Here is an 18,661-nt window from a genome sequence, read left to right on the forward strand (position 1 = left end):
TACAAAAGGCTATCAGGATGTAATATTGAAGACATATGGGATTAAAAAATAAAACTATACGTGGATTACCAATAATAAAAAATACAAAAAAACTTTCCTGAGAAAACTTTTTTTGTTTAAGCTGTTCACTGAATTGTGACACACATTTGATTGTTTTAGTATTAATAAATTATCCAATGAAGATTTGAATGATGGGGACATAAAATGCAGGGTATAGTAGAAATTACCCAAACATGTTTTTTTTCACCTATCTGTTACCATACAATTCTCCTGTTTTTAAGGTCTTTACTGCCCCTAATGGACAGTCATAGGAAATACAGCCATCTCAACCCTGAGGCTCCCTTTGCAATCACAACTGCTTTAGCTCGGTTTCCATGGCGACCTCTCCTCATCCGCAAGAGTTCTTTGCCAAGTGTGATACTGCCAAGAATAAATCCCAAACCAGTAATGTCACGATGCCACAGAGCACGCAGGGGTTTCCATTGTTCCACAGAAAGGTGAATTTAGAGCAACAATATGAATGAAAGATAAATATGTAAAAATGAAGCAATCTTAGGCAATTATTAGCAATTGTTTATTATAGTATACAGTTGTAAAAAATGGCTCAGAAAAATGTAGTTCTACATAAAAAAAAAAAAATCATTTGTTCACATTTGTTTGCATATGCTACTTGCATTGATATTTTATTACAATGATAGTCGGACATTTGTAAATGTGCCCTTTGTTTCCAAATACCTTATGAGACTGTATGTCTACACTTCACAAATAAGGGCATATTAAATATTTCAAATTCAACCACATTGTGGCACTATAGGGTAAAAGATAGTTTAAGTGGAAATCGATGGCTTGGAAATGATATTTTATGTCCAAATTTAATGCATGAGATAGATTCTGGCTTTTAAGGGTTCCGGTTTGCTCTAGAGATTCAGAAGTACTGGCTCATAAGAGTCATTTGTTCATGAATCGGACTACACTGGCCGCACTATAGATTCAGAAGAACTGGCTCATAAGAGTCATTTGTTCATGAATCGGACTACACTGGCCGCACTATAGATTCAGAAGAACTGGCTCATAAGAGTCATTTGTTCATGAATCGGACTACACTGGCCGCACTATAGATTCAGAAGAACTGGCTCATAAGAGTCATTTGTTCATGAATCGGACTACACTAGTCGCACTATAGATTCAGAAGAACTGGCTCATAAGAGTCATTTGTTCATGAATCGGACTACACTAGCCGCACTATAGATTCAGAAGAACTGGCTCATAAGAGTCATTTGTTCATGAATCGGACTACACTAGCCGCACTATAGATTCAGAAGAACTGGCTCATAAGAGTCATTTGTTCATGAATCGGACTACACTGGCCGCACTATAGATTCAGAAGAACTGGCTCATAAGAGTCATTTGTTCATGAATCGGACCACACTGGCCGCACTATAGATTTAAAAGAACTGGCTCATAAGAGTCATTTGTTCATGAATCGGACTACACTGGCCACACTATAGATTCAGAAGAACTGGCTCATAAGAGTCATTTGTTCATGAATCGGACTACACTGGCCGCACTATAGATTCAGAAGAACTGGCTCATAAGAGTCATTTGTTCATGAATCGGACTACACTGGCCGCACTATAGATTCAGAAGAACTGGCTCATAAGAGTCATTTGTTCATGAATCGGACTACACTGAGCCGCACTATAGATTCAGAAGAACTGGCTCATAAGAGTCATTTGTTCATGAATCGGACTACACTGGCCGCACTATAGATTCAGAAGAACTGGCTCATAAGAGTCATTTGTTCATGAATCGGACTACACTGGCCGCACTATAGATTCAGAAGAACCGGTTCATAAGAGTCACTTGTTCGGGAATGGCACGGTTCGAATGCACGTTCTGGAACCGATAAAGGGACAGTTCTCCCAGGTATGGATGACTTTCTTTCTTTAGCAGAACACGTTTGAAGAAAAATAGAAAATATCTCAGCTCTGTAGGTCCTTAAAAGTAGATGGTGATCAGACTTTTGAAGCTCCAAAAATCGTAGACAGTCAGCATAAACGTCATCCAAACTCCACTGTTTATATTAATATCTTCTAAAGCAATACAATTGCTTTTGTATTATTTAAGTACTTTTTAACTATAAAGCATCGCTTCCGGTCAGCTGTGGTATGCGCGTGTGATGTAATCACATTGGCATGTTCACGCGAGAACTGACGCACTTGCAACACACTTTGTAAACAGCGCTGTTTACAACTGAGAAGGAGGAACACTGTACAGAAGCTTTGTTTTGGTTTTGATCTGTATTTATTATCTGTTTGTTAACTCACAATGGTGCATTTGTGCACTCATCCTGGATGTCTCAGCTGAGATAGGAACGTGAGATTACGTCTGTAACATGCCATGGCGAATACGCCACACGAGAGACCACATAAACTCAGCGCTCTTATGAACTGCTGCTGACCAGAAGCGATGGTTTATAGTTAAAAAGTACTTAAATATTTATCTTTTTCTCACCAAAAGCGATTGCTATACTTTAGAAGACATTCATTTAACTACTGGAGTCTTATTGATGACGTTTATGCTGACTGTCTGTGTTTTTGGAGCTTCAAAGGTCTGATCCCCATCCACTTAGCTGAGATATTTTATATGCACCATCCACATCCTATTGAGCCGAGATATTTAAACATTTGCCTTCAAATGTGTTCTGCAGAGGAAAGAAAGTCATACATATCTGGGATATCATGAGGGTGAGTAAACAATGAGAAAATGTTCATTTTTGGGTGAAATGTCCCTTCAATGATTTTGTTTTGGATGTTTTTTTTAATAATGGTCCTCCATTCCCAACCCTACTCTGCATTAAAAGCTGGAATATGAGAAAGTATTTTAAAAGTAACACATCATCTCTACAGACCCCATGAATTTGTTTGAAAAATGCAATATGATTTCCTTTGATATTCCGCCACAACTTACAGTTTCAGTTGGAAAAAATTTGAACAAAGGGTTTGTACTTTTTTCTAAATAGTCAGTATGCTAGTGTAAGTCGCAACCCGACTGTACAATACTGAACATACTACATCAAGTAACGATTAAGTGCAAAACTGAGGTTGTCGGGAATACCTAGAAATCCTTAGGCTTGAAACATTTTAGCACTTTAGCACTTAGATGTGGCTGTCTTCTCGGGCACTTCTCACGCACCTTACAGTCTAACTGATCCCACAAAAGCTCAATGGGGTTAAGATCCGTAACACTCTTTTCCAATTATCTGTTGTCCAATGTCTGTGTTTCTTTGTCCACTCGAACCTTTTCTTTTAGTTTTTCTATTTCAAAAGTGGCTTGTTCTTTGCAATTCTTCCCATAATGCACCCTGAGTCTTCTCTTTACTGTTGTACATGAAACTGGTGTTGAGCGGGTAGAATTCAATGAAGCCGTCAGCGGAGGACATGTGAGGCGTCTATTTCTCAAACTAGAGACTCTGATGTACTTATCCTCTTGTTTAGTTGCACATCTGATCTTCCACATCTCTTTCTGTCCTTGTTAGAGCCAGTTGTACTTTGTCTTTGAAGACTGTAGTGACACCTTTGAATGAAATCCTCAGTTTTCTTTGGCAATTTCAAGTATTTTATAGCCTTCATTCCTCAAAACCATGATTGACTGACGAGTTTTTAGAGAAAGCTGTTTTTGCCATTTTTGACCTAATATTGACCTTAAGGCATGCCAGTCTATTGAATACTGTGGTAACTCAAAAACAAACACAAATTCAAGGTTAAGCTTCATTTAATGAACCAAATAGCTTTAAACTGTGTTTGATATTATGGTATGATGGTGCTGTTTTTTACATCAGTAATGTCCTGACTATACTTTGTTATCAGTTGAATGACACTTTGGTGAATTAAAGTACCAATTTCCTTCCGAAACAGCAAACTCTGTACATTATTCCAAACTTTTGGCCACCAGCGTGTGTGTGTGTGTGTGTATAAATAAATTATATATATCTTGTGGCGCATAGTACAGTGGTACTCTGTTCCAGCTCACTGCTGTTTATAATGTTGGGGCTGCCTGTTTGACTGCATCCATAGCGATTTAAACTAGAACATTTTCACTATAATTCAAATGGGCTTTGGTGCATGCGAGCGCCAGAGATACAGTAGAGTAGAAAAGAGCAGATAATTGGCGCAAGTTGTTCTTGCAAGTTACACTTGCACGCAAAACAAGCTTTAAATGCACTGCAAAAATATCACGTTGCAGACGAGAAGCTTTTTGCATGTGTAAAGTGCTGAATACGAGATTATCATTACATTTGCCTTGGCAGTCCTACATTTCACTTGGGTGGCTGGCGAAAAATGATCAGTGGGAGAACCAGGGCATTGTGGTTCATCATGCTGTCTGCGACCCTGTCCGAATAGACCTGCAACCCACTTTTTGGTTGTGACCCACTAGTTAAGAAACACTGAGACTGTTTAGCAGAGATGGATCACATCTATTTCAATGAATGGGAGAAATTAGAAAACTCAACAAAGAAGCTCTAGCATCCAACGGTCAATGGATATAGAAAGGAAATCCCGCCTTACAGGTAAAAGAGCCAATCACCTTTAAGACACAGACATCGTCTGTAAATAAACTCGTTAATGTGCATACGCTAAATTGCGTTTTTTAGCATAATCTAAATAAAATTTATGACACCAGTGTTGTCAGATTTTACTGCTTATTGAAATATGTTCTTTGATTGTAATCTTGACCAACTGTTTTTCAAACTTCATTGTTCCCCCATTCAAGTAGATAGGAGCTGCACTGGCATGACTGGAAATAGCCTCCCAAGAGCGTTCCAAAGCTTGAAAGACTTTGCCTAAACCTAACCAATGGTGATCTAAAATCAAATGAGAGGTGAACAAACAGACATCCCTACCCTAAACCAACACCTAAACCTAACCATAGTGAACAGATATCCTTACCATAAACCAACACCTAAACCTAACCGATAGTGATCTAAAATCAAATGAGAGATGAACAAACAGACATCCCTACCCTAAACCAACACCTAAACCTAACCATAGTGATCTAAAATCAAATGAGAGGTGAACAAACAGACATCCCCACCCTAAACCAACACCTAAACCTAACCATAGTGAACAGATATCCTTACCCTAAACCAACACCTAAACCTAACCGATAGTGATCTAAAATCAAATGAGAGATGAACAAACAGACTTCCTTACCCTAAACCAACACCTAAACCTAATCGATAGTGATCCAAAATCAAATCACAGGTGAACAAACAGACTTCCTTACCCTAAACCAACACCTAAACCTAACCGATAGTGATCCAAAATCAAATGAGAGGTGAACAAACAGACTTCCTTACCCTAAACCAACACCTAAACCTAACCGATAGTGATCTAAAATCAAATGAGAGATGAACAAACAAACATCCTTACCCTAAACCAACACCTAAACCTAACCGATAGTGATCTAAAATCAAATGAGAGATGAACAAACAGATATCCTTACCCTAAACCAACACCTAAACCTAACTGATAGTGATCTAAAATCAAATGAGAGGTGAACAAACAGATATCCATACCCTAAACCAACACCTAAACCTAACCGATAGTGATCCAAAATCAAATCACAGGTGAACAAACAGACTTATTTACCCTAAACCAACACCTAAACCTAACCGATAGTGATCTAAAATCAAATGAGAGATGAACAAACAGATATCCTTACCCTAAACCAACACCTAAACCTAACCGATAGTGATCTAAAATCAAATGAGAGGTGAACAAACAGACATCCTTACCCTAAACCAACACCTAAACCTGACCGATAGTGATCCAAAATCAAATGAGAGGTGAACAAACAGACATCCTTACCCTAAACCAACACCTAAACCTGACCGATAGTGATCCAAAATCAAATGAGAGGTGAACAAACAGACTTCCTTACACTAAACCAACACCTAAACCTGACTGACAGTGATCCAAAATCAAATGAGAGGTGAACAAACAAACATCCTCACCCTAAACAACACCTAAACCTAACCGATAGTGATCTAAAATCAAATGAGAGGTGAACAAACAAACATCCTCACCCTAAACAACACCTAAACCTAACCGATAGTGATCCAAAATCAAATGAGAGGTGAACAAACAGACTTCCTTACCATAAACCAACACCTAAACCTAACCGATAGTGATCTAAAATCAAATGAGAGATGAACAAACAGACATCCCTACCCTAAACCAACACCTAAACCTAACCATAGTGATCTAAAATCAAATGAGAGGTGAACAAACAGACATCCCCACCCTAAACCAACACCTAAACCTAACCATAGTGAACAGATATCCTTACCCTAAACCAACACCTAAACCTAACCGATAGTGATCTAAAATCAAATGAGAGATGAACAAACAGACTTCCTTACCCTAAACCAACACCTAAACCTAATCGATAGTGATCCAAAATCAAATCACAGGTGAACAAACAGACTTCCTTACCCTAAACCAACACCTAAACCTAACCGATAGTGATCCAAAATCAAATGAGAGGTGAACAAACAGACTTCCTTACCCTAAACCAACACCTAAACCTAACCGATAGTGATCTAAAATCAAATGAGAGATGAACAAACAAACATCCTTACCCTAAACCAACACCTAAACCTGACCGATAGTGATCCAAAATCAAATGAGAGGTGAACAAACAGACTTCCTTACCCTAAACCAACACCTAAACCTAACCGATAGTGATCTAAAATCAAATGAGAGATGAACAAACAGACTTCCTTACCCTAAACCAACACCTAAACCTAATCGATAGTGATCCAAAATCAAATCACAGGTGAACAAACAGACTTCCTTACCCTAAACCAACACCTAAACCTAACCGATAGTGATCCAAAATCAAATGAGAGGTGAACAAACAAACATCCTCACCCTAAACAACACCTAAACCTAACCGATAGTGATCTAAAATCAAATGAGAGGTGAACAAACAAACATCCTCACCCTAAACAACACCTAAACCTAACCGATAGTGATCCAAAATCAAATGAGAGGTGAACAAACAAACATCCTCACCCTAAACCAACACCTAAACCTGACAGATAGTGATCTAAAATCAAATGAGAGGTGAACAAACAGATATCCATACCCTAAACCAACACCTAAACCTAACCGATAGTGATCCAAAATCAAATCACAGGTGAACAAACAGACTTCCTTACCCTAAACCAACACCTAAACCTAACCGATAGTGATCTAAAATCAAATGAGAGATGAACAAACAAACATCCTTACCCTAAACCAACACCTAAACCTAACCGATAGTGATCTAAAATCAAATGAGAGATGAACAAACAGATATCCTTACCCTAAACCAACACCTAAACCTAACCGATAGTGATCTAAAATCAAATGAGAGGTGAACAAACAGACATCCTTACCCTAAACCAACACCTAAACCTGACCGATAGTGATCCAAAATCAAATGAGAGGTGAACAAACAGACATCCTTACCCTAAACCAACACCTAAACCTGACCGTTAGTGATCCAAAATCAAATGAGAGGTGAACAAACAGACTTCCTTACACTAAACCAACACCTAAACCTGACTGATAGTGATCCAAAATCAAATGAGAGGTGAACAAACAAACATCCTCACCCTAAACAACACCTAAACCTAACCGATAGTGATCTAAAATCAAATGAGAGGTGAACAAACAAACATCCTCACCCTAAACAACACCTAAACCTAACCGATAGTGATCCAAAATCAAATGAGAGGTGAACAAACAAACATCCTCACCCTAAACCAACACCTAAACCTGACCGATAGTGATCCAAAATCAAATGAGAGGTGAACAAACAGACATCCTTACCCTAAACCAACACCTAAACCTAACCGATAGTGATCTAAAATCAAATGAGAGATGAACAAACAGATATCCTTACCCTAAACCAACACCTAAACCTAACTGATAGTGATCTAAAATCAAATGAGAGGTGAACAAACAGATATCCATACCCTAAACCAACACCTAAACCTAACCGATAGTGATCCAAAATCAAATCACAGGTGAACAAACAGACTTCCTTACCCTAAACCAACACCTAAACCTAACCGATAGTGATCTAAAATCAAATGAGAGATGAAAAAACAAACATCCTTACCCTAAACCAACACCTAAATCTAACCGATAGTGATCTAAAATCAAATGAGAGATGAACAAACAGATATCCTTACCCTAAACCAACACCTAAACCTAACCGATAGTGATCCAAAATCATATGAGAGGTGAACAAACAGACTTCCTTACCCTAAACCAACACCTAAACCTAACTGATAGTGATCTAAAATCAAATCACAGGTGAACAAACAGACTTCCATACCCTAAACCAACACCTAAACCTAACCGATAGTGATCTAAAATCAAATGAGAGGTGAACAAACAGATATCCTTACCCTAAACCAACACCTAAACCTAACCATAGTGATCTAAAATCAAATGAGAGATGAAAAAACAGATATCCTTACCCTAAACCAACACCTAAACCTAAGTGATCCAAAATCATATGAGAGGTGAACAAACAGACTTCCTTACCCTAAACCAACACCTAAACCTAACTGATAGTGATCTAAAATCAAATCACAGGTGAACAAACAGACTTCCATACCCTAAACCAACACCTAAACCTAACCGATAGTGATCTAAAATCAAATGAGAGGTGAACAAACAGATATCCTTACCCTAAACCAACACCTAAACCTAACCATAGTGATCTAAAATCAAATGAGAGGTGAACAAACAGATATCCTTACCCTAAACCAACACCTAAACCTAACCGATAGTGATCTAAAATCAAATGAGAGATGAACAAACAGATATCCTTACCCTAAACCAACACCTAAACCTAACCATAGTGATCTAAAATCAAATGAGAGATGAACAAACAGATATCCTTACCCTAAACCAACACCTAAACCTAACCGATAGTGATCTAAAATCAAATGAGAGTTGAACAAACAGATATCCTTACCCTAAACCAACACCTAAACCTAACCGATAGTGATCTAAAATCAAATGAGAGGTGAACAAACAAACATCCTTACCCTAAACCAACACCTAAACCTAACCGATAGTGATCTAAAATCAAATGAGAGGTGAGCAAACAGATATCCTTACCCTAAACCAACACCTAAACCTAACCGATAGTGATCTAAAATCAAATGAGAGGTGAGCAAACAGATATCCTTACCCTAAACCAACACCTAAACCTAACCGATAGTGATCTAAAATCAAATGAGAGGTGAACAAACAGATATCCTTACCCTAAACCAACACCTAAACCTAACCGATAGTGATCTAAAATCAAATGAGAGGTGAACAAACAGATATCCTTACCCTAAACCAACACCTAAACCTAACCGATAGTGATCTAAAATCAAATGAGAGGTGAACAAACAGATATCCTTACCCTAAACCAACACCTAAACCTGACCGATAGTGATCCAAAATCAAATGAGAGGTGAACAAACAGACATCCTTACCCTAAACCAACACCTAAACCTAACCGATAGTGATCTAAAATCAAATGAGAGATGAACAAACAGATATCCTTACCCTAAACCAACACCTAAACCTAACTGATAGTGATCTAAAATCAAATGAGAGGTGAACAAACAGATATCCATACCCTAAACCAACACCTAAACCTAACCGATAGTGATCCAAAATCAAATCACAGGTGAACAAACAGACTTCCTTACCCTAAACCAACACCTAAACCTAACCGATAGTGATCTAAAATCAAATGAGAGATGAAAAAACAAACATCCTTACCCTAAACCAACACCTAAACCTAACCGATAGTGATCTAAAATCAAATGAGAGATGAACAAACAGATATCCTTACCCTAAACCAACACCTAAACCTAACCGATAGTGATCCAAAATCATATGAGAGGTGAACAAACAGACTTCCTTACCCTAAACCAACACCTAAACCTAACTGATAGTGATCTAAAATCAAATCACAGGTGAACAAACAGACTTCCATACCCTAAACCAACACCTAAACCTAACCGATAGTGATCTAAAATCAAATGAGAGGTGAACAAACAGATATCCTTACCCTAAACCAACACCTAAACCTAACCATAGTGATCTAAAATCAAATGAGAGATGAAAAAACAGATATCCTTACCCTAAACCAACACCTAAACCTAAGTGATCCAAAATCATATGAGAGGTGAACAAACAGACTTCCATACCCTAAACCAACACCTAAACCTAACTGATAGTGATCTAAAATCAAATCACAGGTGAACAAACAGACTTCCATACCCTAAACCAACACCTAAACCTAACCGATAGTGATCTAAAATCAAATGAGAGGTGAACAAACAGATATCCTTACCCTAAACCAACACCTAAACCTAACCATAGTGATCTAAAATCAAATGAGAGGTGAACAAACAGATATCCTTACCCTAAACCAACACCTAAACCTAACCGATAGTGATCTAAAATCAAATGAGAGATGAACAAACAGATATCCTTACCCTAAACCAACACCTAAACCTAACCATAGTGATCTAAAATCAAATGAGAGATGAACAAACAGATATCCTTACCCTAAACCAACACCTAAACCTAACCGATAGTGATCTAAAATCAAATGAGAGTTGAACAAACAGATATCCTTACCCTAAACCAACACCTAAACCTAACCGATAGTGATCTAAAATCAAATGAGAGGTGAGCAAACAGACATCCTTACCCTAAACCAACACCTAAACCTAACCGATAGTGATCTAAAATCAAATGAGAGGTGAGCAAACAGATATCCTTACCCTAAACCAACACCTAAACCTAACCGATAGTGATCTAAAATCAAATGAGAGGTGAGCAAACAGATATCCTTACCCTAAACCAACACCTAAACCTAACCGATAGTGATCTAAAATCAAATGAGAGGTGAACAAACAGATATCCTTACCCTAAACCAACACCTAAACCTAACCGATAGTGATCTAAAATCAAATGAGAGGTGAACAAACAGATATCCTTACCCTAAACCAACACCTAAACCTAACCGATAGTGATCTAAAATCAAATGAGAGGTGAACAAACAGATATCCTTACCCTAAACCAACACGTAAACCTAACCGATAGTGATCTAAAATCAAATGAGAGGTGAACAAACAGATATCCTTACCCTAAACCAACACCTAAACCTAACCGATAGTGATCTAAAATCAAATGAGAGGTGAACAAACAGATATCCTTACCCTAAACCAACACCTAAACCTAACCATAGTGATCTAAAATCAAATGAGAGATGAACAAACAGATATCCTTACCCTAAACCAACACCTAAACCTAACCGATAGTGATCTAAAATCAAATGAGAGGTGAACAAACAGATATCCTTACCCTAAACCAACACGTAAACCTAACCGATAGTGATCTAAAATCAAATGAGAGGTGAACAAACAGATATCCTTACCCTAAACCAACACCTAAACCTAACCGATAGTGATCTAAAATCAAATGAGAGGTGAACAAACAGATATCCATACCCTAAACCAACACCTAAACCTAACCATAGTGATCTAAAATCAAATGAGAGATGAACAAACAGATATCCTTACCCTAAACCAACACGTAAACCTAACCGATAGTGATCTAAAATCAAATGAGAGATGAACAAACAGATATCCATACCCTAAACCAACACCTAAACCTAACCATAGTGATCTAAAATCAAATGAGAGATGAACAAACAGATATCCTTACCCTAAACCAACACCTAAACCTAACCGATAGTGATCTAAAATCAAATGAGAGATGAACAAACAGATATCCTTACCCTAAACCAACACCTGAACCTAACCGATAGTGATCTAAAATCAAATGAGAGTTGAACAAACAGATATCCTTACCCTAAACCAACACCTGAACCTAACCGATAGTGATCTAAAATCAAATGAGAGTTGAACAAACAGACTTCCATACCCTAAACCAACACCTAAACCTAACCGATAGTGATCTAAAATCAAATGAGAGATGAACAAACAGACATCCTTACCCTAAACCAACACCTAAACCTAACCGATAGTGATCTAAAATCAAATGAGAGATGAACAAACAGATATCCTTACCCTAAACCAACACCTAAACCTAACCGATAGTGATCTAAAATCAAATGAGAGTTGAACAAACAGACTTCCATACCCTAAACCAACACCTAAACCTAACCGATAGTGATCTAAAATCAAATGAGAGGTGAACAAACAGACATCCTTACCCTAAACCAACACCTAAACCTAACCGATAGTGATCTAAAATCAAATGAGAGTTGAACAAACAGATATCCTTACCCTAAACCAACACCTAAACCTAACCGATAGTGATCTAAAATCAAATGAGAGTTGAACAAACAGATATCCTTACCCTAAACCAACACCTAAACCTAACCGATAGTGATCTAAAATCAAATGAGAGGTGAACAAACAGATATCCTTACCCTAAACCAACACCTAAACCTAACCGATAGTGATCTAAAATCAAATGAGAGGTGAACAAACAGATATCCTTACCCTAAACCAACACCTAAACCTAACCGATAGTGATCTAAAATCAAATGAGAGATGAACAAACAGATATCCTTACCCTAAACCAACACCTAAACCTAACCGATAGTGATCTAAAATCAAATGAGAGGTGAACAAACAGACATCCTTACCCTAAACCAACACCTAAACCTAACCGATAGTGATCTAAAATCAAATGAGAGGTGAACAAACAGATATCCTTACCCTAAACAACACCTAAACCTAACCGATAGTGATCTAAAATCAAATGAGAGGTGAACAAACAGATATCCTTACCCTAAACCAACACGTAAACCTAACTGACAGTGATCTAAAATCAAATGAGAGATAAACAAACAGATATCCTTACCCTAAACCAACACCTAAACCAATTCTACGAGACTCGGTTGGGATGTGCGTAGCTGCACTTCTTTTGGGAATGAAGTTTAATGACTGACCTCAGTCATTATCTTGTATTGAAACACTTTAATTAAATAGACACAATATATTTAATAATATTACAGTTCATTAAAAACAACATGCAATTAGTTGTTAAATCTTATTCGTGGACATACCTTTTTAAGTAAATAAAGTCGAATAAACTGATAAAATCTGGCATATCTTATAAAGATTTTCTAGTTATGCTGCATTGAAATGGCCATTCATTGAATGTACTTAAAATTAATATGTTGAATTTTTGCATCATGCTTTTTAAGTAAATACTAAAAAAATGTCAGTGTTGTTCTTTGATTTGTATGTTCTTTAACATAAGACTAATAACCGTAAGAGAGCATAACCTGATCAATGTCTCATTTAAACACAATCATTTTACAAATGACCGAATATAGCACACGGTTGATTGATTTTTGATTAATAGTCAGATTCATTGTTTACTAATGGTTTTGTTCCTAACTGGTTCACTCCCACACCGTGTGATTAGGTCTGTGGGATAGCTGCCCAAACCAAAGGTTTTTTTTATTCAAATGTCATCGGGATGGAGTGGCTGATGGTGGCAAGTCAGCACTTTGGTTTGCCAAGCTCAGCAAAATACAGATGAGGGAATGAACACTTCATCAGAGCAGAGATCTAAGGCCACACAAACATCTCATATCTGCTTAATGGTTACTGAACAGATCATTGTTTACTCACTGTATAGAATTTGGAAATAATCACACAGAAACTTCCACTTATCCTTGATGGTTCTGTTGTCACTTTTAAGTTTTTTTTTTACTTTTCCCTACACTGTTGGTCGGTCCGGTCATAGCCGTGTGCGGCCAACAGCTGAGACACATCCTGAGAGACTTTTTCGTTTTGCGCATCGCTAACGAGTGGACCGTCTGCACCTCGTTTATTGACCGTGGCGTGGTTTTGCACACAGCCATTTCTTTTTTCACAATTCAAAAGTCGCGTGAACAAATGATACTGTTATCGCTGTCGCTAACTTTAAAACTAGCGGGTTGATGTCACGTGTCGGAAATCCAGTGATGCTGGTAGTGACGATTCTCCCTGACCAATCAGTGATCTGCAGGATTTTGACATCACATTTAGTAACGGCTCGGCTCGCTTGGAACCTCGACCAAGGTGGTACTACAGAAAACCCCAAAAAAGCGTGCAGAGTCGAGTTGTACCGTGCAGTGGAAAAGCCACAATAGATTGAATATATTTGCTGTCTTGCAGGAAAATAAATTAATAAAGTAACTGCCCAAAAAATGAACATTTACTCACCTTCTTACCAAACCCATCACTGATGGCAGAGGTTTTATTTTTGGGTGATATTTCCCGATCTTTCGGAGTGGTGGTGGCGTAGTGGCTAAAGCACAGGGCTGTTAATCAGAAGGTCGTTGGTTCGAGCCCCACGGCCACCACCATTGTGCCCTTGAGCAAGGCACTTAACTCCAGGTTGCTCCAGGGGGATTGTCCCTGTAATAATTGAACTGTAAGTCGCTTTGGATAAAAGCGTCTGCCAAATGCATAAATGTAAATGTAAAATCTTTAGCCAGAATCAATCTTATTAAGCTGTGGATGTATTTTTTAAATTTTTTATAAAGACACAGTTTATAAGGATGCAATAGATGGGATGCTTGTCCTAATGCTTGGACACAATAAATCTGTTTATAACTTTCTAGCTGTAGATTTCCCACTAAACATCTCACATTGCTTGCAGGCTAATGTCCTAAAACTTGTAACTAATGTTACACATTTTTTCACCTTCTCCCAAAAAAAGACTTGCAGAGAGTGACATTAAGCCAATTCTTTATGACAATCCTTATTCATGGTCTGTGCTATGAGACGGCAGAACGACTCTAAGAGATGAGGTTGATTCTCATTAACTAATGCTAATAATGAACCGATGGCTTCAATCATTCGCCACATCAGTCACTGCTATATAACTGGGGGGATTTATTTCACAAGCAACTGAGTCACTGATATCTGCCGTCAGGAGTGAAAGAAGGAAAAGAAAGAAATATTTATTTCATGATCTTAAAAATGACGAGTCAATCTTTTCATTGGATAAAAATGGTGGTGTAAGTTTAACTTTCCAGAGGAAATTTATAAAGAAATAATTTCCCCAAAAGTGAAAGATCTGTTATTGTTTACTCACCCCCATGTCGCTCCAAACCCATATCACTTTCTCTCTTCTGTAGAACACTAAAGAAGTAGTTGAGCAGAATGTTTAGGCTTTTCTTGTCAATGGAGACGGATGCTGTTCAGCACCATTAATTTATCCGAAATTTTCCGTGGACCCCCTAGCACACACCATTATGGCCCCCTGGACCCCAGTTTGGACCCCTGGTCTATACAACTCATGCATTATATTCAAATTATTCTGAAATCATTGGATAGCTTTATGTGAGGAACAGGTCAATATTTAAGTTGTTATTCACTGATAATCTTCCTCTCCAATGTAACTCTCGAGACTTGAAATATGGACTTTTCATTTTTTTTTAAGCTTGACAGTGTTTTCCCCCATTTACTTTAATTTAATGTCCCAGGGTTTGATTTTCATCAATACACACAAATTTTAACTTTTATTTTTTATTATGAAGGTCTCATTAAAACTGAATTTGAAACTTTTACCAGGCCTTCCTCACTTATTTTTGGTACTTTTCAAATGCCTTTTGTGTATAGATGTGACTGTTTTAGTTTCATCCCAGACCAAGACTTTCAATATTAAGCTTTGAAAATCCATTATAAACATACAAATGATTATATGTTTAAATTATGATAATCGTTTACATTTTTATAATGGGAAAATTTGTTCTATTCATTTTCAAGAATTAAGACTGTCTTACAGTCGTGGTGTCACTTCCACCACACCAAACAATTTTCCCTAATAAAAGATTAAAATGAAAGAGCTTTTGTAAGTTGACAACAGTGTCAGTGAAGAGCATGCTTGGGGCAAAATATGTGTAAGTGATGTTTGAATAAAACAGAAAATTCTTGGTAAAATTCACCTGTGAGCAGAACATTTTTAGCTGTAATTTCCAATCAAGCTGTGATTTTATTAAATTAAGCAAAATATAAAAAAAATGCATTTGTGCGTGTAAGATACATAAAATGTTAGCAATGAAATTAGACAAAGCAGATGGAGCCATTTAATTAATTAACATTGCCGTTTCAGTGTGCTAACACGGCAACCTCCACCACCCCACCACCACAAGTTTAGTCCCGTCCTGCACGGGGGTAGACTCCTCGCCCCTGCCGTCTATCTCCGGCAGGATATGACGGTTCAGAGTACAACTTCTTCGGACCGCCAGACAGGGCTTACGCTAAAGAGAGACATTACTTTTCAGTTTTATATTCATCAAATAAATGTAATCTTAATTTCACTCAAGTCTGCGAGTCTTCCTGATAGAAATGGTACTGTAGTGGTAGTTTACATGACTTTAAGAAAAAAAAAGACAAAAATCACCCGTGAAGCATATATATACACTATTGAACACTGTTAGTAGACAAATAATAATAATAATAATAATAATAATAATAATAGCTGAGAGTGTGAAAAAGGTTTTAACAAAACTTTGTATTCTAGACATCCACATTGCGAAAAGTGCCCAAAGTTGACAAACCAATTGATATACGAGTAGATATCTGTATCAGTAGAAAGATGAAAGAGTGCTGGTAAGCATTTATAATTTTTATTGTAAAATTGAAAAAAGGAGAAAGACAGAAAAGCCCCAATAAGCATCATTTATACATATTATGTCAGAAATGATACACGTAAATTTGAATAAATAAATAAACTCATACAAATGATCAAATTCTAATATTCAAATTATTTGAATAAATTAATGAGCGAAACAATAAATAGAAGACCGTAATTAAACCCCTTTACACATTTAATTGTCAAAGCAGCATGTTTGAGAGGGAAGATAATGGGACAAAACTGCTCTGTTGTTCTTCAAAAAAATAAATAAATGCACCGTTATACCTCCACCGAAGGGCTTAAACTCGTCGTACGGATGTAATGTGAACCATTACGTTTGGTCCCACACTTCCCTCTATAGCATTTAAACATAGATACATTTTTTTTTAGGTTACATCTGTTTATACATTGTGCTAAGAAACCCTAAGTTATAACACAATCGCTCGAAGCAAACCCAACCCAGAGCCCCAATGACAGGATTTTCTGCCCTTTAACACCGATCCAGGTTTTTTGTTGGTCATTTTTATCAGCTGAATATAAAGCTGATCCAACTGTAGATCAGTTACATTATCAGTCAAAAGTTTGGACATGCATTGGATCTCCATTTTGAATAATCAACTATCAATGTAGTAACCACAAATGTCAAAAATAAAGAAACAAAGATAAAATGATCTTCTAATTGAGCTTCTTCAATCTAGCCATTCTTTACGTTAAAATATAATTTGTGTAAATAAATCCATACCTAGGCACAATTCATTTTTGTGTAAAAAAGCATCGAACCAAAAGCCTTTTGATCAAAATGATGGCAAACATTTTAGTCCAAACTCTCGACTGGTAGTGTATTCTAGACAGAAAATAACGGGAGCTTTACGAACGGCTCTAATCAACCCATCGCACCTGAAAAGAAGCTTTCTGTGCTATCAAATATTCCCACCGAATACAGAACATTTTCATAATGCATTTTCAAGTGCATCCCTTTTGCATTTATTACCTTGACATATAGAAAGAGTACAACCATTCATAGGAATATCATACCATATTCTGAGCATTGAGTAGAACAGATTATTATAACAAAAATGAGAAAAACAAGCAAAAATGAAGAGTGAAACTCAAATAAAAGCTTGAGGTTTGTAAGTTTACTGTATGCAGCTTTGCTCTAGCAGAGAACTGTGGCAGTTTGGAGGAGCATGAGGGAAGATATCATGGCTTAGTGCAGGTTGTGATATCATATGAATAAAAAACACAGCTTGTAAAACGTACTCCCAAAATAGCCCAAAACCTGAAGAGCAAGTCCTGCAGTTTTCACCAAAACCTTACGCAATCAACATATTTTTCAGTCGTTCAGTAGTCAGTGCGTCAAAGCGTTTCCACGACCTCATTACTGCATGATAACACGTTTAGCACTATAACCCGAACCTCCACTAGTGCCTTGGCATCCTTGAAGCCTTGACTTTTACCCTTGGATGTATTGGTTGAAAATCAAAATCAAAAACTATGCATTTTAAATGTTTTCTTCATCTTTTAAATACAAAAATGTCTCTCTACGTCTCTAGCAATTAGCATGCACAACGAGTGAATTAATAACTATAGACAGGGCAAACTATGAAAGAAGAATTAGTTTTCTCCTTTTTTGGCAATAAATAGAATAAAAATTGAAATATGAGTCTTTATGTTTGTACAGCGTGTATGTTATTATGAGCCACAGGTTTAGATAAAATGACACGTGCCACTGCCCGAAACAGCTGCCGCATGGCTCAGTATGTTCTGTTGTCACATGGCCGATGATCGGAATGGAATACTAGCATACTGCTTACTGTGCAGCGTATAATGCATATAATTTTATGTAAAATAGTATGTGAAATAGTATACAGAATGCAATGATAAACATTTCAAGAAATGGAAGCGCAGCATAGTTC

This window comes from Xyrauchen texanus, chromosome 6 (assembly GCF_025860055.1).
Source record: "Xyrauchen texanus isolate HMW12.3.18 chromosome 6, RBS_HiC_50CHRs, whole genome shotgun sequence".
Classification (NCBI taxonomy): Eukaryota; Metazoa; Chordata; class Actinopteri; order Cypriniformes; family Catostomidae; genus Xyrauchen; species Xyrauchen texanus.